Source organism: Chionomys nivalis, chromosome 16 (assembly GCF_950005125.1).
Source record: "Chionomys nivalis chromosome 16, mChiNiv1.1, whole genome shotgun sequence".
Classification (NCBI taxonomy): domain Eukaryota; kingdom Metazoa; phylum Chordata; class Mammalia; order Rodentia; family Cricetidae; genus Chionomys; species Chionomys nivalis.
This window is the reverse complement of record NC_080101.1, coordinates 61,675,837-61,693,429: the sequence shown is the minus strand read 5'-3', so window position 1 is coordinate 61,693,429 and position 17,593 is coordinate 61,675,837. Positions and strand designations below refer to the sequence as shown.

Genomic DNA, 17,593 nt, shown 5'->3' with positions numbered 1-17,593 from the left:
ATAATGGCATTACTTTGAGGTACCAGGAAATCTCTTCTGAGCTTAAATGCATTAAGACTTTTACTTTTTCAACACTCTGAAGGAGGTATTATTATAAAAAAAGAACATAAAAATTAAATTCCTTATCCCATGAACTCACATTGTTACTAATTTTCAGAGTCAGGATTAAAGCCTGGGTAATCTGGACCCACTGCCAACATTTTAAGCTTCTCACTTTCTTGTCCCATACTCTGATGGTTCAACAAATTGTGACATGCTTATGCACTTTGGTTCTACAGAGGCATTAAAGGATAATTTGGAAGAATATTTATTAGTGTTATAATTAAGCATCATTCAGTGCTAACTAGGAAGAACCAAAATTAGTGGGAATGAATGCATGCATCGCATTACACTTAATGGGAGCTGTTAAATTTCACTTGTTTTTGAGAAGCCTCATGCATTACTTTTTAATTCTGTCTCCATACTACTAAGCTTGTGAGAAAACCTCATTATTGTTTTCCTACATGAATGGGATTTGGCTTTAGTTGTGATATTTAGTCGCATGATTTCTTGTTTGGAAGCCTGAAATCTGTGTGTGAAAGGACTGCATGCAGACTCTGGACCGATGAAACATACGGAGTGACGCAGCACTGTCACAAAGGTGAGAACACAACTGAGGGCACAAATCCAAGAAATACGTTTGCGATGTTCTTGTAATTTAACATTCTTCAATTCTAGACTGAAGAAATGTGTCATTGTGGTGGAACAATTCCTAGACATGTAGAAAGGTATATTTTAAATCAAAAAAATATCAGTGGCTCTCAATGCATAGATTATTATCACTTTATTTCAAAGAAAATCTCTACTAAACAACCTAAACTACAATCACTATAAACATGTAATAAAAATGAGAATTACACTATATAAAATAAAATTAACTGATGTGACAAAATGGCAGAAACCTAAGGTTCAATCTAAAATTTAAACAAGTGAATAAAATATGACAGGCCCTGTATAAAATATCACCTAGAAATCTTTCAATAGACTACACTATTCATTTGTTTTTGGCCCCACATGTGATAACCAAGTAGACAAGTGTTCAGTCTTTCACTTTTGTGCTACATGCCTCCAAGTTCATTCTATTTTAACATTGTGGTGCTTGGGTCTAAGCTGTCAGACTTGTATTCAAATCCAGACAAGTCCTGACCTTGTTAATGACCTTCCTTCCTTACCTTACTATCTAGGATCACAGGCCTAAATAAACCAGTCAGTATTAAATTTAAAAACACACACTTGTGTCATCCATGAGGACATTATAAAACATTAAATAGGAATTAATTTTTAAATTATCTAACCGGACATACCAACCATGAACATGCACAAAGGAGATTCCTATTAGAAACTCTGCTTGACAGATTAGTCATGAAAGAACACCTTACCACCATGGCTGTCATATGCATACAATTATATCAACTAACTAATATGTGCAATTTCTAAGAGAAATAATTTAACCCAAATCCTAACAGATAGTTTTTCATAGAATAATTTACTCAGCAATTTTGCATAATGGATTTCACATACAATAGATACACACTTCAAAAGAGCTGTGGTACATAAAGACAAAGAACAGAAAAACAATGATAAAATACATTTCTATTTTTAATTATTTTGTGCCTTTTTGTTTTAATTTTTTAGTCATTTTACCTACCAACCACAGTTCCCCCACCATCCCCTGCTCCTACTCTATGTCCCTTCTCCTCCAGCCAAGTCTCATCCACTCCTCAGAAAAGGTAAGGCCTCCCATGGAGTCAAGCTGGGCATATTAAGTTGAGCCAAGCACCTACCCCCTGCATCAAGTTGAGCAATGCATCCACCAGCGGGAATAAGCTCAAAAAGGCAGCTCATGTACCAGGGATAGATCCTGGTTCCACTGCCAGGGACTCTTAAAAGAGAGCATGCAGAGGGCCTAGTTTGGTCCTACACAAGCTTCCCAACTGTATAATATGAAATAAATGAAAATCATAGAAAAAAACAGAATTTGTAAAATGACTTGAATTGGCAGAAAACAAACTATTCAGTGTTCTCAAGGACAACACTTGATATACAAACTTTAAGGAGGTAGCAAGTTCAAAATGGGACTCATGGTGCCTAACAGAATATCAACAAAACAGTTGATTCTCTGAGAGCAAGGAGCCAGTACAATGACACACTCATAATACGGAGAGGGAAAGAACAAAATGAAGGTTATGGGTTTATCTAATGTGTCTATAATACATGTATGTGAACACATATTCTAAAAAATAATATGATTCTGAGTTAATTGTAGGTCAAGGATACTAACAGATGAATAGAGTCAGAAAGAAATTAATAATAACATTTCTTCTTATATTGTATACTATAAAAATTCTGGGTAATAAAAAAATGAAGGCAAATTAAAAATAAAATATAAATCATCAGCAATGCTAAATGTAACAGGTAATACAAAGAAATTGTGATGTTAATTAATTTAGTGTCTTGAAACACTGAAGATGCAAGACAGCAAAAGTGCCATCAGTATCAGGTATTATTGGATGTATGTCATATATTAGGAAAAAAAGATGATGTTTAGTGAGGGAATAGACAACTTCAATAGATTTTTATATTTCATACAGAGTTAATTTAAGTAGTCTGTGATTTGTTAGATCATCCTTTAATAAACCAATGAGAATATAAAATAAAAACATGAATAATAGAATAATTATGCCACTATCATAGAATTTATTTATTTTTTCCATATAGCATTGAAATAGAAAAGAAGAATAAGAAGACAAACATGGATACTTATCTGAGTAACCTTTTCATGTATACATATAAGAAAGTAAGCAAATAACAAATATAAATCTAATAATTGACACAAATATAGATATTCTGAAATATCAATTAAAAAGAACATATTCCTGGACTGTATAAAACATAGAATTAAATATCAGATTTAATGAAAACAAAAGGTTGGAACTATAGGTAGTTTACATTATACAAACCATACGTATAAGAGAGTTTGCATGATCACATTATTAATTGAGTTGACTTTAAGAGAAACGTGGCTAGGGACATGAAGGAATATTTCATCATAGCAAAAAAGCAATAAGTACATGACATAAATCCATATAGAAAAATAACTTTCACAAGTTGTTCTCTGAGAGTATTTGTGTAGACTGTCTCTCTGTTTCTCTCTGTCTCTCTGTCTCTGTCTCTCTCTGTCTCTCTCTCTCGCACACACACATACAATCATACATGCACAGATGCTCTTGCACATATTAAACACATAAATATACATATTTTTAAAGTCCAGGAAATTTTAAACATTTGGAAATTAAAAATAATTGTTGGTGACTCCTGGAAAACAAATGTAAGCTGTTATTTATTTACAAAGCCTACAATTTTTGATGATTCAATTTGTGGTATTCTCATTTTAAAACAAAGTGAAAAAAATGGAACTAAAGTAAATTTTGATTCCTTTCCAAAGCTAGATACATGTCTCACAAAATCCCCTTTAGTGGTACTGGGTAGCCACTGCAAGTGGAAGCTTGTATAGCTCAGAATTCAATATGCAGTGTGCTGTGGAGTTATGTCACAATTTCTGATTTTTTTTACTTGAGATATTTCATTTTATTATGGATCCATCAGGATGTAATTCCATGGTAAATCAAAGGGAATCTGTATTGAATTCAGTAGACCATAGAGACTTATAAAGTTCAATATTTCACATTGTACACATATGGCTCTTGAGCACTGAAAATGAAACAAGTCAAAATTGAGCTGTAGTACCAATATAAATTACAGAATTTCAAGATTTCCAATATTTAGTTCAGTATGGGAAGATAAGAGAGTTCATTTATACCATATTTTGATAACATGTTAGAACAATATACTGAAATCATTCTCATATAACCTAAATTATTAAAAATAGATATGTTACAAAATTCTTCAAATTTATCTACCTCTCAAGCTGACTGTAGTAAGTGTGGAATCTATGGGAAAGTTAGAAATATTAGAAATAAAATGACTTGAGAGAACAGGTAGAAGGTTCAGTTAGAAGATACAGATTTACAGATCCGAGTATCCTGGATGGTGTTCAAACTGCCACCTGGCTTCTGACACACCGGAAGTCCTGACTCTAGCCAATGAAAGAAGAATCCATTATGTCATCTATCTTTAGGAAGAAATCGTGGACTGACTCTACACCCCAGCAGTCAAGGTAAGTTGGAGACTATCAGCATCCTTTTTTTCTTGATACTGTCAGGTCTGGGCATGATTGCAGCACAGTGAAAACCCCATTGCATTTTCCTCCAATTTGCCATTATAGTCTAGGACCACATTGAAATGAGTTAACAGCATCTCTTATCTCTGAGTATATTAACTCCTTCTCCATTAGCACCTTTACAACTGGAGTGAGAATTAAAGTTTTGCTTTGGGAGAAGAAAGTGCAAGCACTGAATTTCTTGTTTCCATTTCTTCTGAAACAGAAGAAAAGTAGTCTTTTCCAGAATGAGTCTTGTCCCAAGGTTAGGTTAATATTATAAAGAAAGTAAAATGCACTGGACACACTCTAATAAATAATGACAAACAAAGAAATAAAGACAAAACCTTGGCATCATTCAAATAACAGCATATAAATGTAATTCACCAATATGTTCTAAATGTCCATTTCTTTATTATAATATGCTAACTAAAAACTGATTTTCTCTTTCACTACATAAAGATGTTTGAATTATGAAATTACAATTTGCTTCAAATAGTCCCTGATAAAAATTCATTTCCCTCACATAAATATGAGTCAGTTAAAGTCTAGAAATAATGAGAATGAATCCATTATGTTTTTTATTTAGTTTATTTATTTAATGTGTACTACTTATTTGGAAAGTAAACTTGGCAAGCAAAGTGTAAGATCATATATCTCAAAGAAGAAAGGAGAATGCAGGAGTATAAAGATAAATAAAGATTATAAAGATATATTACGAGAGCTTCAGTTTGCTGTGGTTTGCACAAGCTGTACAAGCGTATGCAGACACATGTGTACATACACATCCCACACTCAGGCACACACACATTCTCACGTATATGGTTTATGTTTTCAAAAAAAAAACATGCTTATATGGATGAGTGCAGGTAAGTAGAGTAGCTCTTAGTGTAGAAAGCTGAAAAGCCAACTCTAAAACTTCCCTGTGGCAGAGGTTTAATTGAGAATGTACCCCTGTAGACTTTTGTATTTGGACACTTGGCCCTTAATATTGGTGCTATTGGGAAAGTTTAAGAAGTTGTACTTTGCTGGAAAAACTATATTACTTGGGGCATGCTTTCAGAGACAAAATTTTCTGCCACTCTTTGTTTTCTCTCTTTATTTCAAGCTTGTGATTGAAGATGATTCTCAGCTTTATAGTCCTGCAGGAAATACCTTCCAGTTGCTGTCACGCTCTCTCTACTATTATGATGTCCAAGAATAAGAAAAAGTAAACTAGACTTTCTGTAAGTAGTGATGGTATTTTATCACGTAACAGAAAAGGAACTTATACCCCATCCAGAGGTAATTTTTTTCATATAGAGAAGGTCATTTTATATGGGAACTAATGACCTTAATAAAAAATTTTATATTAAATAATTAAGTTTTTAGATTTGGAATATTAATAATTTCCTACAGTAAAAAGATAGGCAGGATGAGAAGACATTCCAGATTAAAATATTAATGACAGAATCGTATTTATAGGAAGGAAGGAAGGCTCATAGGAGAAGTGAATGAGTGGGGTTCAGCCTGAGGTGCAGGGAACTGTAGATGGAAGATCTAGATTGGTGCTGAAGTGTATCTCCTACCACAAATACTTCATCATCCTTCAGGTATTAGTCACAAGAATAATTTATTTTCTATAGGAACCAGATTTGTATACTTGGAAACCTATAGTTTGTTCTGTGTATTTTTTTCTTTTTTTCTTGTTTTTATTGAGCCTTATATTTTTCTCTGCTCTCCTCCCTTCCCCTCCCCTTCTATCCTCTCCCATAATCCCCATGTTCCCAATTTACTCAAGAGATCTTTTCTTTTTCTACTTCCCATGTAGATTAGATCCATGTAAGTCTCTCTTAGGGTCTTTTTTGTTGTCTGGGTTCTCTGGGATTATGAACTGTAAACTGTTTTTTCTTTACTTTATGTCTAAAAGCCACTTACGAGTGTCTACATATTATATTTGTTTGTCTGGGTTACCTCTCTCAGTAAAATATAGTCTAGATCCATTCATTTGCCCTAAAACTTCAAGATGTCATTATTTTTTTCTGTTGTGTAGTACTCCAATTGTGTAAATGTAACACATTTGTTTCTAGGTTCTGCCCATGACAAATAATGCTGCTATGAACACAGTTAAGTACACGTCCTTGTGAAATGATTGTGAATCTTTAGGCATATACTCAAAAGTGGTATTTCTGGGTCTTGAGACAGGTTGTTTCCTAATTTTCTAAGAAATAACCACATTCATTTGCAAAGCAGCTGTATCAGTTTGCATGTTCACCAGCAATGGCAGAGAGTTCCCTCTACCCCACATCCTCTTCAGCATAAGCCATCATCAGTGTTTTTGTTCTTGGCCATTCTGACAGGTGTAAAATGAAATCTCAGTGTTCTTTTGATTTGCATTTCTCTGATGGCTAAGGATGTTGAGCATTTCCTTAAGTGTCTTTCAGCCATTTTAGATACATCTGTTGAGAGTTCATTGTTTAGGTCTGTACCTCATTTTTTATGAGATTATTTGCTCTTTTGAAAATGTAGCACATCTCCTGCTTTCCATTCTGAGGTCAACACATCCTTCAAGTACATGGCTGGTTTAATTCAGAAGTTTTTTCTATTGTGCAATGTCTCTCATTGCTATTGTTCATTTCTCATTAGTATTAAGAATATTCATGGTTAATAAAGCATTATACAATCTATTTTGGGGGGTACTTATTATTCCTTTCTGTTTATGAAACATATCCTTTAGAGTTCATCTTGATCTTTCTAAAACTGCCTTCTTGTATGATTGTGTGCTATACCTGTAATATGTTTTATATTATAATAAGAAAAAAATATTTTGTTTTCATAGAGACATACACTGGAGCATTGTCTGTTTTTATTTGTGCAGGTAGACCCATGATGGCCGTAATTTCTAGTAAATATGTGATTCCTAAATCAGCTTTTATCAGATTCAAAGCAGTTTCTCATTAAAAACCTAAATAGGTATCACTGATGTGTTGAACACATTTAATTTTTCAAATTCTACAAAATGGGATATGTTCTTCTGCCAGATTTCATTCATCTGAGTACTCTTTGGATGACTTCCTGCAGGTAGTGGTGTTTGGTTATGTAAAGAACAAGTAGGACATCTTATAATTTCCTTGGCTTATTGTTATGTGGTGAAAAATCCTTTTGTAAATTTTGTTATTAACATGTTGTTTTATGAAATTCTGAGGCCTTCAGCACATTTACAATTAATAGTTGATCGTCTTCTTCATTACCTTGTGATAGAGGACCTGAAAAACCCATATGGAATTGAATATGTGGCATGTATATGATATGATATCTATTTCTTATTTTATCTTGTACCTGAATAAGTAATAAAGTCAAAATCTGTGTCATCTGGTATAAATTCAGAGATTTAAATATAGAGAACAACTCCTTCATATTGCAAATTGGTAACTATATTGAGAGGTTCTTTAAAATCTCTTAGTAACATGAGAAGCTCATGTCTGACTTTTGGGCAGAATTATAAGGGCTTTGTTCTACTTAAATTTTCTGATTTGTAACCTGCCTTTTCAATTTATCTCCATCAGTATAGAATGTAGGGGCTCCAATTATTGTTGTGTCCTGTACAACGCTAGAAAGGATCCAATTAGTTCTCTTTATAAGTCAAAATCTATTGCTTATTGAATCATTGTTGTTAATGTCTCCCCAAAATTACTATAAACTCTTTTCCAGGTTGACTTTCTTGCCATAATTTGTCAATTTTATTACTACTAAAAGGTACTATAATTTCTGCTGAGTCTGTTCCTGCTAATTTCCTGCCCCACCTGTCCCTCTAGCTAATTCAGTAGGTAGAACATGGTACTCTTAATCCCATAGTCATGTGTTTATGCCCACATTGGGCACCAAATGCACCACATTTAATAAAAACCCAGGGACAGATATTGGGGTTTAACCTCAAGGCCAGTAAGGCAAAGCAGCAGGCCACTAATTTTTATCTCTACCTCCATCCAAAAATGGTGATCCTGCCTCCAGAAATCCTCAGAATAAAACTGTCTGAGAACTGTCTCCTCCTGTCTTATATTCCACTTTAGTGGTAGGATTAAAGGCATGTACCACTACTGCCCAGTTTCTATGGAAAACTAGTGTCGCTACTGGGATTAAAGGTGTTTGTCACCACTGCCTAGTCTATAAAGCTGACCAGTGCAGCTGTTTTACTATCTAATCCTCAGGCAAGATTTTATTTATTGAAATACAAGCAAAATATCACTTCAGGTAGTAAGTTTATTTATTTGTTATATTGTTTCATATTTATTGATATTTTTCATATCAAAAGTGTATGAAATTTTCTTCAATATCATAATCCTATATTTAATTGTGTACTCAAAAAAGAGGTGGAATCTCTAAAAAGAAATAAAGAACCACAGAAAGGCAAGATAGCAGTTGTATGCAGCAAAACAAATCATAATGAAGTAATGAATTTTGCTGAGATGTCTCAGAGTTAAGAGTACTTGCTCTGCTACTATAAGTATCTGAGTTCAAAGTCTCAATGCCCACATAAAATGTCAGGTGTGGCCAGATGTATTTGTAACAGAGTGATGTAGATGATTAGACACAGGATGGCTAGGGCTTGCTGGCTGCAAGCTTAGCTCCATGATAAGTCAGAGACCCTTTCTCAAGGGAATAGGAAGGAGAGTAAACGAAAAGGGTAAGTGATGGCTTACTCTAGCCTCCACAAAAAACATGCACAGTTATATGTGCTTAACACACATAAACACATTGACAATAGAAGCTGAATAAAGACCAGACAGAACTTATCACAAGTGAATAATGAGTTTATTTATATATGTCATATTTGTTATCTCTATTGATGAAATAGTTAACCTAAGAGTCATGCCCCTTTATTATAACATATGAAGTTATACCTGTATAGATCGTTGTGATGGTTTGAAAGAAAATGGCCCCCAAGGGAAGTGGCACTATTAGGAGGAATCCCTTTGCTGGAGTTGATGTGGTGTGTCACTTTGGAGGCAGGTTTGAGATCTCATATATACTCAAGATGCAGTCCAGTGTTATAGCCTATTTCCTGGTGCCTGCAAAAGGTAGGATTCTCAGCTACTTTTTGAGCACCATGTCTTTCTGCATGCTGCCATGTCCAACCATGATGATAATAAACTGTAAGCCACCATCTCAATTAAATGTTTTTCTTTGTAAGCATTGCCATGGTCATGATGATGTCTCTTTACCATAATATAAAATCTAATTAAACAATCATTAATTTCAGGAAAAACAAAACTTCCACTTGATGCTCTTGCTAATATGTGTCTCAGAAAGATGTTAAAGTTTATATGTACATATTTAACTAATTTCAGTATCAATTACTTACAAAATATCAATAACAGACTAAGTATTATAAATAGACAGATTAATCACTAGGCTTTATAGACCCTAGATTATAATGAGAGTGATTCATTTCTATATTAGAATCATACTGTGTTTTAGAAATCCCAAGGAATGGAAAGGTTAATGATTCTTAATGCAGAAGGCATTTAGGAAATGCACACATGTAAATCTTGACTTAAAATCCTGAAATATAGAAAATAAAAATTTTGAGATAAAATTAAAAACCACTTGAGTGTTGTTGATGTCAGGTAAAGCAAAAAGCAAGTTGAAGAGCTATTCGAAGACCATGAGAGAGATGATTAAGATATTTTAGCAGAATCTAATATGTAGAAATGAGTCATTATGTAAATTATTAGTTGTATGACATAACAATATTTTTAAATTGTTAAAGCAATAGATGTCATTTTTAATACATTTGACACACAACTTAGAAGGGTAGAAGTAAAGTCATACTCAAATATGTCTCAATGTTCAAGACTGAGTTGACTTTAGAAGAGTGGGAGAAGGGTTTATTCCATAGTACTATCAGCTCCTCTGTAGTCTTTATCAGATGAAAGACAGCATGAAATATTCTTCATAATTAATAAAATACTTGCTTAATTTTTACATATCATTTGATGTTTTATATTTTATAATATTTAAATTATATATATATATAATATTTTAAAACATGATTTCCCATGTTATGCAATCATATTAGTGGATGCTGTGAAATAAAAGAAACCTCTTTTGACATTATATTCTATAGCTAGAATATTCTTAAGCCCCTCCTATGACAAGTGATAATTGACTGACACACAGAGTACCATGTGATCTTGAAGCTTTTTGTGGTTTCCGAAGCACTGTCAGGAACTGAGGGCAATGACTATGATTGAGCTTCTATATTTGGGGTAAATTAATTTTTCATCAGATTCTACACCTGTAGGCCTGACAGCTCTTTTCCATTTGTGTTCCTTTTTCCTCATATGGGAAAACAATAATTATTCACTCCAATTTAGCAATATGAATTCCAATTGACAGCTATCCTTATCAGTAGATGTGGAAGAGAATGGAGATTTATGATGAGTTAATTAAGTTCTAAGATGAAACAAGTATTACTAAGGTGATAGGACTTTTAATCATCCACATTTAACTTTCTGGTCACTTACAATAAGCTTCTCATTTGGAGAAGTCTTGCACTTCTGGGAAAATATGCATTTCATTGTGTTTAAATACTAAAAATAGTATGACTGCTTGTTACTTTTGTCTCTGGAATAAAGCTATAATATAATAATGCTAAAATAAAATTAGATAATAGGAATTTATTTATCTTATTTTTCAAAGAAAATATTTCTTAGAATTTTTGTTTAAATATTACTTTGATATAATAATTATAATTCCTCAATGTTGACTACATGCCTACCATTCACAATCTTCTTTGTTATTGTCAAAATTGAAGAGTTATCTGTCAATCAAAGTTTATTCTCAAGCACTATAGTTGAAATTCTTGGCTTAATAAACTGAAGGTACATGTTTTTATTCTCAACAATAAATCTTTTTTAGGGAACACAATGAATATGAAAATTAAATATGTGTGTTCCATTGACATTCATAAAACTATAGTAATTCATTATCCATGAAATGCTGGCACAGTGCATAATTCTAGAGGAAGTCAATCATGCTAGAGGATATATGGCTAGAACTTCATGTTAGCTCTTTCTCATGCCCCATTATCTACCACAACAGTAGCAATGTTAAAATCCTGTCATTCTAACAATACCTGATCACCATAGGGGAGCAAATAAGTCAGCCAGGCATTGCCTTAGTGTTGTTTCCCACATATAACATTAATTGTATATAGATAATATTCTGGCATGTATCCCTTCAACATTTAATCACATTGATGAACAAAACAAAGCAATAAAATATGGTTGTTATAATAATTTTATTTATATTTATCTCCAAGAAAATAAATATTATTTTAAATAGAATTTTAAATGTAAAGTCCTAATATTATACTCTCAAACTTCTGTTTTCAGCATTAGTGCAACAATGCAGTACTAGTGACGCATAAGTTTATAGCCATCATGAAAAAACAAACAATTCTAATTTAACAAATGTAATTGAGATGGTTATGTTGTCATAAATCCTACATGACTAGACACTTGGAGTAAATTTTAACAGTACAGAGAAATATATAATAAATGCAATATTTGAAGTAGTAATGTATATACCTGAGTGATACAATAATTTTCATAAAAATGGAAATTATCACTTATTCATGTAGGAGTAATCAAAACCTTATTGCATTTGAATGCCTTCACAGATGCAAAAAACTAATCTCTATAAAATTTCACAATAAAATGTATGTATTTTAAGAAAGGCTATAATGCATTTTCTCTTAAACTTTATTACATTTTTAAATGATTATAACCAAATGAAGAAAACAAAATGTGCCTTGAATTAGTATAAGTGAAGCAAAACACTTACAGTCTTTGAAATATTATTCTCCTGTGGTGCTTGGTTGTTCATCATAATAAAACAAGGGAGTTGATGCAATATCATCGCGTGTTTAACTTACATGAAGAGAGTAGAAATCTGCACTCTTATTTTATTGCAACTCATATTTCCATATTATAACTTTAGAATCTCATATCAATCTAGTTCTATACAATTTTCATCTAAAGAAAAGGAATTATGGTAATGTTTAAGTTATTTGAAAATCCAAGTGCAAAATTGCCACAAAGTACAAGGCGATCCTTTATAAGCCTCTGAACAGTGACTCTGAGGTTTTGGTTGAGTACTACATTTTTAGGCATTTCATGTTAATGTCTCTCCAGCTAATTTTTCTGGCAGCACAGCATTTGCCTGTTTTCTGTCTTTCTGATAAATGGCATACCCCTACTTTTCTTGTCCTCTAGAATTTGTGTTATTGAAAATCTTCTGTAAAAGAGACTCAGCAATGACTTTGCCAAAAACTTTCAAAATTCTTATCTACATGCTTTGATGTTACGATTAAACTTTGCAAAGTCAAAGTTGTTATTTCTGCTAAATTATATTTATTTACCAATTGAGACATCCACTAATGGTTTTACATTATTTCCTGTTTTATTAAGTTGGCCATCTGAGTTTTGTAGATTTAACATGTGCTTAAGTTAACTTTTCAAATTAGAATAATCCCCCAAACAAAGTGATCAGTAAGCCTTTTCCAATGACCATATCTGATGATTTATGTACATCATCGCTTGATATTGACACAGTGAACAAACTCTCAACTATGTTTCAAAATTACCATTGTCCAAGGAGTAGCTATGAATATCATCTGCTTCTTTGACAAACTAGACAGATAAACATAACCTTTAAAAACTTTTAATTATGCAATGTTCTTCTTTGTCTCTTTTGATTGATTTTAGGTTGAAGTTTGTTTTGTTAGATATTAGGATAAGCACACCTGCTTGTTTCTTAGCTCCATTTGACTGGAATATTTTCTCCCAACCCTTTACTCTGAGGCAATGTCTGTTTTTGAGGTTGAGATGTGTTTCTTGTATGCAGAAAAAGGATGGATTGTGTTTTCATATCTCATCTGTTAGCCTGTGCATTTTTTTTAATTAATTAATTTATTTAATTATTAAAGATTTCTGCCTCTTCCCCGCCACCACCTCCCATTCCCTCCCCCTCCCCCAATCAAGTCTTCCTTCCTCCTCAGCCCAAAGAGCAAGCAGGTTTCTCTGCCCTGTGGGAGGTCCAAGGACCACCCACCTCCATCCAGGTCTATTAAGGTGAGCATCCAAACTACCTGGGCTCCCACAAAGCCATTACGTGCAATAGGATCAAGAACCCATTGCCATTGTTCTTCAGTTCTCAGTAGTCCTCATTGTCCATTATGTTCAGCGAGACCGGTTTTGTCCCATGCTTTTTCAGTCCCTGGCCAGCTGGCCTTGGTGAGTTCCCGATAGAAAATCCCCATTGCCTCAGTGTGTGGGTGCACTCCTCGCAGTCCTGAGTTCCTTGCTCGTGCTCACTCTCCTTCTGCTCCTCCTTTGGATCGTGAGACTTCAGTCCAGTGCTCCAATGTTGGTCTCGATCAATCTTTTCTTTAAGCTCAGCAAACTTGCATGCTATGTGAGCTGTGTGACAATCTAGTACAGGAGCGTAGCCAGCACTAATTTGGCCTGGGTGGTTCAGGATAATCACCTGAGCAGTGAAGCCAGCAGCTTCCACTGGTGGGTCATTTTTGCTGTCACCAGCATCCTTGCCACGTCTAACATCTTTGACAGACACGTTCTTCACGTTGAAGCCCACGTTGTCCCAGGAAGAGCTTCACTCAAAGCTTCATGGTGCATTTCAACAGACTTTACTTCTGCTGTCACATTGACTAGAGCAAAGGTCACCACCATGCCAGGTTTTAAAATACCAGTCTCCACTCGGCCCACAGGAACAGTCCCAATGCCACCAATTTTATAGACATCCTGGAGGGGCAGTGGCAGAGGCTTGTCAGTTGGACGAGCTGGTGGCAGGATGCAATCCAAAGCTTCCAACAGGGTGGTTCCACTGGAACTACCATCTTTGCGAGTGACTTTCCATCCCTTGAACCAAGGCATATTAGCACTTGGCTCCAGCATGTTGTCACCATTCCAACCAGAAATTGGCACAAATGCTACTGTGTCAGGGTTGTAGCCAGTTTTCTTAATGTAGGTGCTGACTTCCTTAACAATTTCCTCGTATCTCTTCTGGCTGTAGTGTGGCTCGGTGGAATCCATTTTGTTGAAACCAACAATAAGCTGTTTCACACCCAGGGTGTAAGCCAGAAGTGCATGCTCACGGGTCTGCCCGTTCTTGGAAATACCAGCTTCGAATTCACCAACACCAGCAGCAACAATCAGGACAGCACAGTCAGCCTGTGATGTGCCTGTAATCATGTTTTTGATGAAGTCTCTGTGTCCTGGGGCATCAATGATAGTAACATAGTACTTGCTGGTCTCAAACTTCCACAGAGGGATGTCAGTGGTGATACCACACTCACACTCAGCTTTCAGTTTGTCCAAGACCCAGGCATACTTGAAGGAGCCTTTTTCCATCTCGGCAGCCTCCTTCTCAAACTTGTTGATGGTTCGTTTGTCGATTCCACCACACTTGTAGATCAGGTGGCCGGTTGTAGTGGACTTGCCGGAATCGACATGTCCAATGACGATGATGTTGATGTGAGTATTTTCCTTTCCCATTTTGGCTTTGAATTAGCGGTAGCGGTGGTTTTCACAACACCTGCGTTCTGAAGGCAAACCCGTTACAAAAAAGCCCTTAGGCTATTTATTACCTACACTATATTTATTTATCATTTATTCTTTCAAAAAGATCAACTTTGGTAACCTTTAAATGTGTGCTTGAACTTGGTTTGAAAGTATGTTGTAGAACAAATGTTGTTTCTATGTTTATCAATGAGAAGAACCTATGGATTTCACAGTTTAGTACTACATGCTTGTTTGGCTCTCGTATATGGATCTTATTGTATTCATAGTTGTCTTTTATTAACACTCATCTTTTTTGTTTGTGGAAAACATCAAAGACCATTTGTGTGTGCTCTTTTTATAAAATATCTGGAAGATTTGTCTGTGATTTCATTTGGTTCAGAATTTTCCTTGTTTGGAGGACTAACTCTTGCAATCTCATTGTGAATTATAGTTTTATCTTAATACCATAGGGCTTTGTAATTTAATTTTGGGAGATGACATATGTAGATAGTTGTCTCTTTCATTGGGTTTTCTGTTATTATTAAGTGTAGGTTTTCTCTTTTTTATTTAAAAAACATTTTTTATTTATTTTACTTACTAACCAGTTTCCCCTCCCTCTACTCCTCCCGTCCCCTACCCTTTTTTTAATTAAATTTTTTTATTAAAAATTTCTGCCTCCTCCCTGCTTCCCTTTTCCCTCCCTGTTCCCCCACTCCCCACGCCTCACTCCCCTCCCCCGACCTCTCCAGTACAAAGAGTAGACAGGGTTCCCTGCCATGTGGGCAGTCCAAGGTCCTCCCTCCTCCATCCAGGTCTAGAAGGGTGATCATCCAAACTGGCTAGGCTCCCACAAAGCCAGTACATGCAGTGGGGTCAAAATTCAGTGCCATTGTCCTTGACTTCTCAGCAGCCCTCATTGTCCACCATATTCAGAGAGTCCGGTTATATCCCATGCTTATTCAGTCCCAGTCCAGCTGGCCTTGGTGAGCTCCCAATAAATCAGCCCCACTGTCTCAGTGGGTGGGTGCACCCCTCACGGTCCTGACTTCGTTGTTCATGTTCTCCCTCCATCTGCTCCTCTTTAGAACCTCACAGTCTTGACTTCCTTGCTCATGTTCTCCCTCCTTCTGTTCCTCATTTGGACCTTGGGAGCTCAATCCATTGCTCCAATGTGGGTCTCTGTCTCTATCTCCATCCATCGCCAGATGAAGGTTCTATGGTGATATGCAAGATATTCATTAGTATGGTTATAGGATCGGGCCATTTCAGGCTCTCTCTCCTCAGCTACCCAAGGACCTAGTTGGGTACATCTCTCTGGACCCCTGGGAACCCCTCCAGATACAGAAAGAAAATTATCATATGTACTCACTCATAAGTGGTTTTTAAACATAAAGCAAAGAAAGCCAGACTACAAACCACAATCCCAGAGAATTTAGACAACAATGAGACACTAAGAGACTTACATAGATCTAATCTACATGGGAAGTAGAAAAAGACAAGCTCACCTGAGTAAATTGGGAGCACGGGGACCTTGTGGGAGGATTGAAGTGGGGAGGGGAGAGGCAGAGAGGGGAGCAGAGAAAAATGTAGAGCTCAATAAAAAAATATAAAGAAAAAAAATAAAGAAAAAATAATTGGAAGCTCTTGAAATTGGAAAATTTCTGTAACGTAGAGGACAGGGTCAATAAGAGTGCAGATTTTTCAAAAGATGTTTTAAAATGTCCTCTCAACTTCATTAGTATCTGTTATGTTATATCTTCTCTTTAACTGCAAATATATTAATTTAAGTCTTTTTTCTCTTTCAATGCCTAGTTAAGGATTTCGGATTTTGTTTATTTTCAAATGATCTACTCTGTGTGTCGGTGATCCTTCATGTTGTTCTTTCTGTGTTATTTCATTAGATTCTTTCCTTCTAGCTCTGTTTTGTTTTGGTTTGTTCTTTTTATAAGAATTTAAAGTATATCACAAAAATTATCTATTTGGGATGCCCCAATAAATAAATTTTTAAAAAATTTTATTTATTTACTTTTTTAATTCATTTTACATACTAATTATAGACCTCCCTCCCATCCTCCTGCTCTCCCCAGCTATTGCCAACCCACTCCCATCCACTTAAGGCCTCCCATAAGGAGTAAGCAAAGACTGGCACATTAAATTAAAGCAGTATCAAAGCCCTCCCCTGAGCAAGATATCCCACTGTAGGAAGTAGACTCCAAACAGCTGGCTCATGCACCATAAATACATGTTTAGTAAGTTAAATTGCTTGATACCCATTTTGCACAAATAACATCAAATTTCATAAAGGTTGTATTGGATAAGAAACTTGCAATGTAAGGTTTAATTTTTGATCAATTAACTTATTTGACCTCTGAAATTTGACTTCACTTCCTCTAAATTATATAAGACATTTTGAAAATAATAGTGACAGATATAATGTTCATTGGAAAGCTGACAGTCAAATAAATTGAGACCCTTTGCTTAGTGGTTTCAGAGAACTTTTAAAGTCACAGTGTACATTTACCCTTCTATAGGTTATTATTTAATTATATGTGGTATATGGTAACATATAAAAAGTATTTTAATTAAAATAAATGTAAGATGCTAATATGAAAAAAAATTAGGATCATTTTAACAATTTCTTTCAAGCCATTGTTTCAATGAGAAAGCAATCTAGAGAACTATGAGACATAAACCTGAGACAAATTTAACACTAACTAATGATATAAATTGTGCATTCTGTTTCTCCTAAAATCTCAGAAAACAGTCATGC

The 17,593-nt window shown here is 34.9% G+C and overlaps 1 pseudogene; it reads right to left on the bottom strand.

Annotated features, from left to right (window-relative positions):
* Positions 1-12,250: 12,250 nt before the first annotated feature.
* LOC130887794 (elongation factor 1-alpha 1-like) lies at positions 12,251-14,817 on the bottom strand (annotated as a pseudogene).
* Between the last annotated feature and the right edge of the window lie 2,776 nt (positions 14,818-17,593).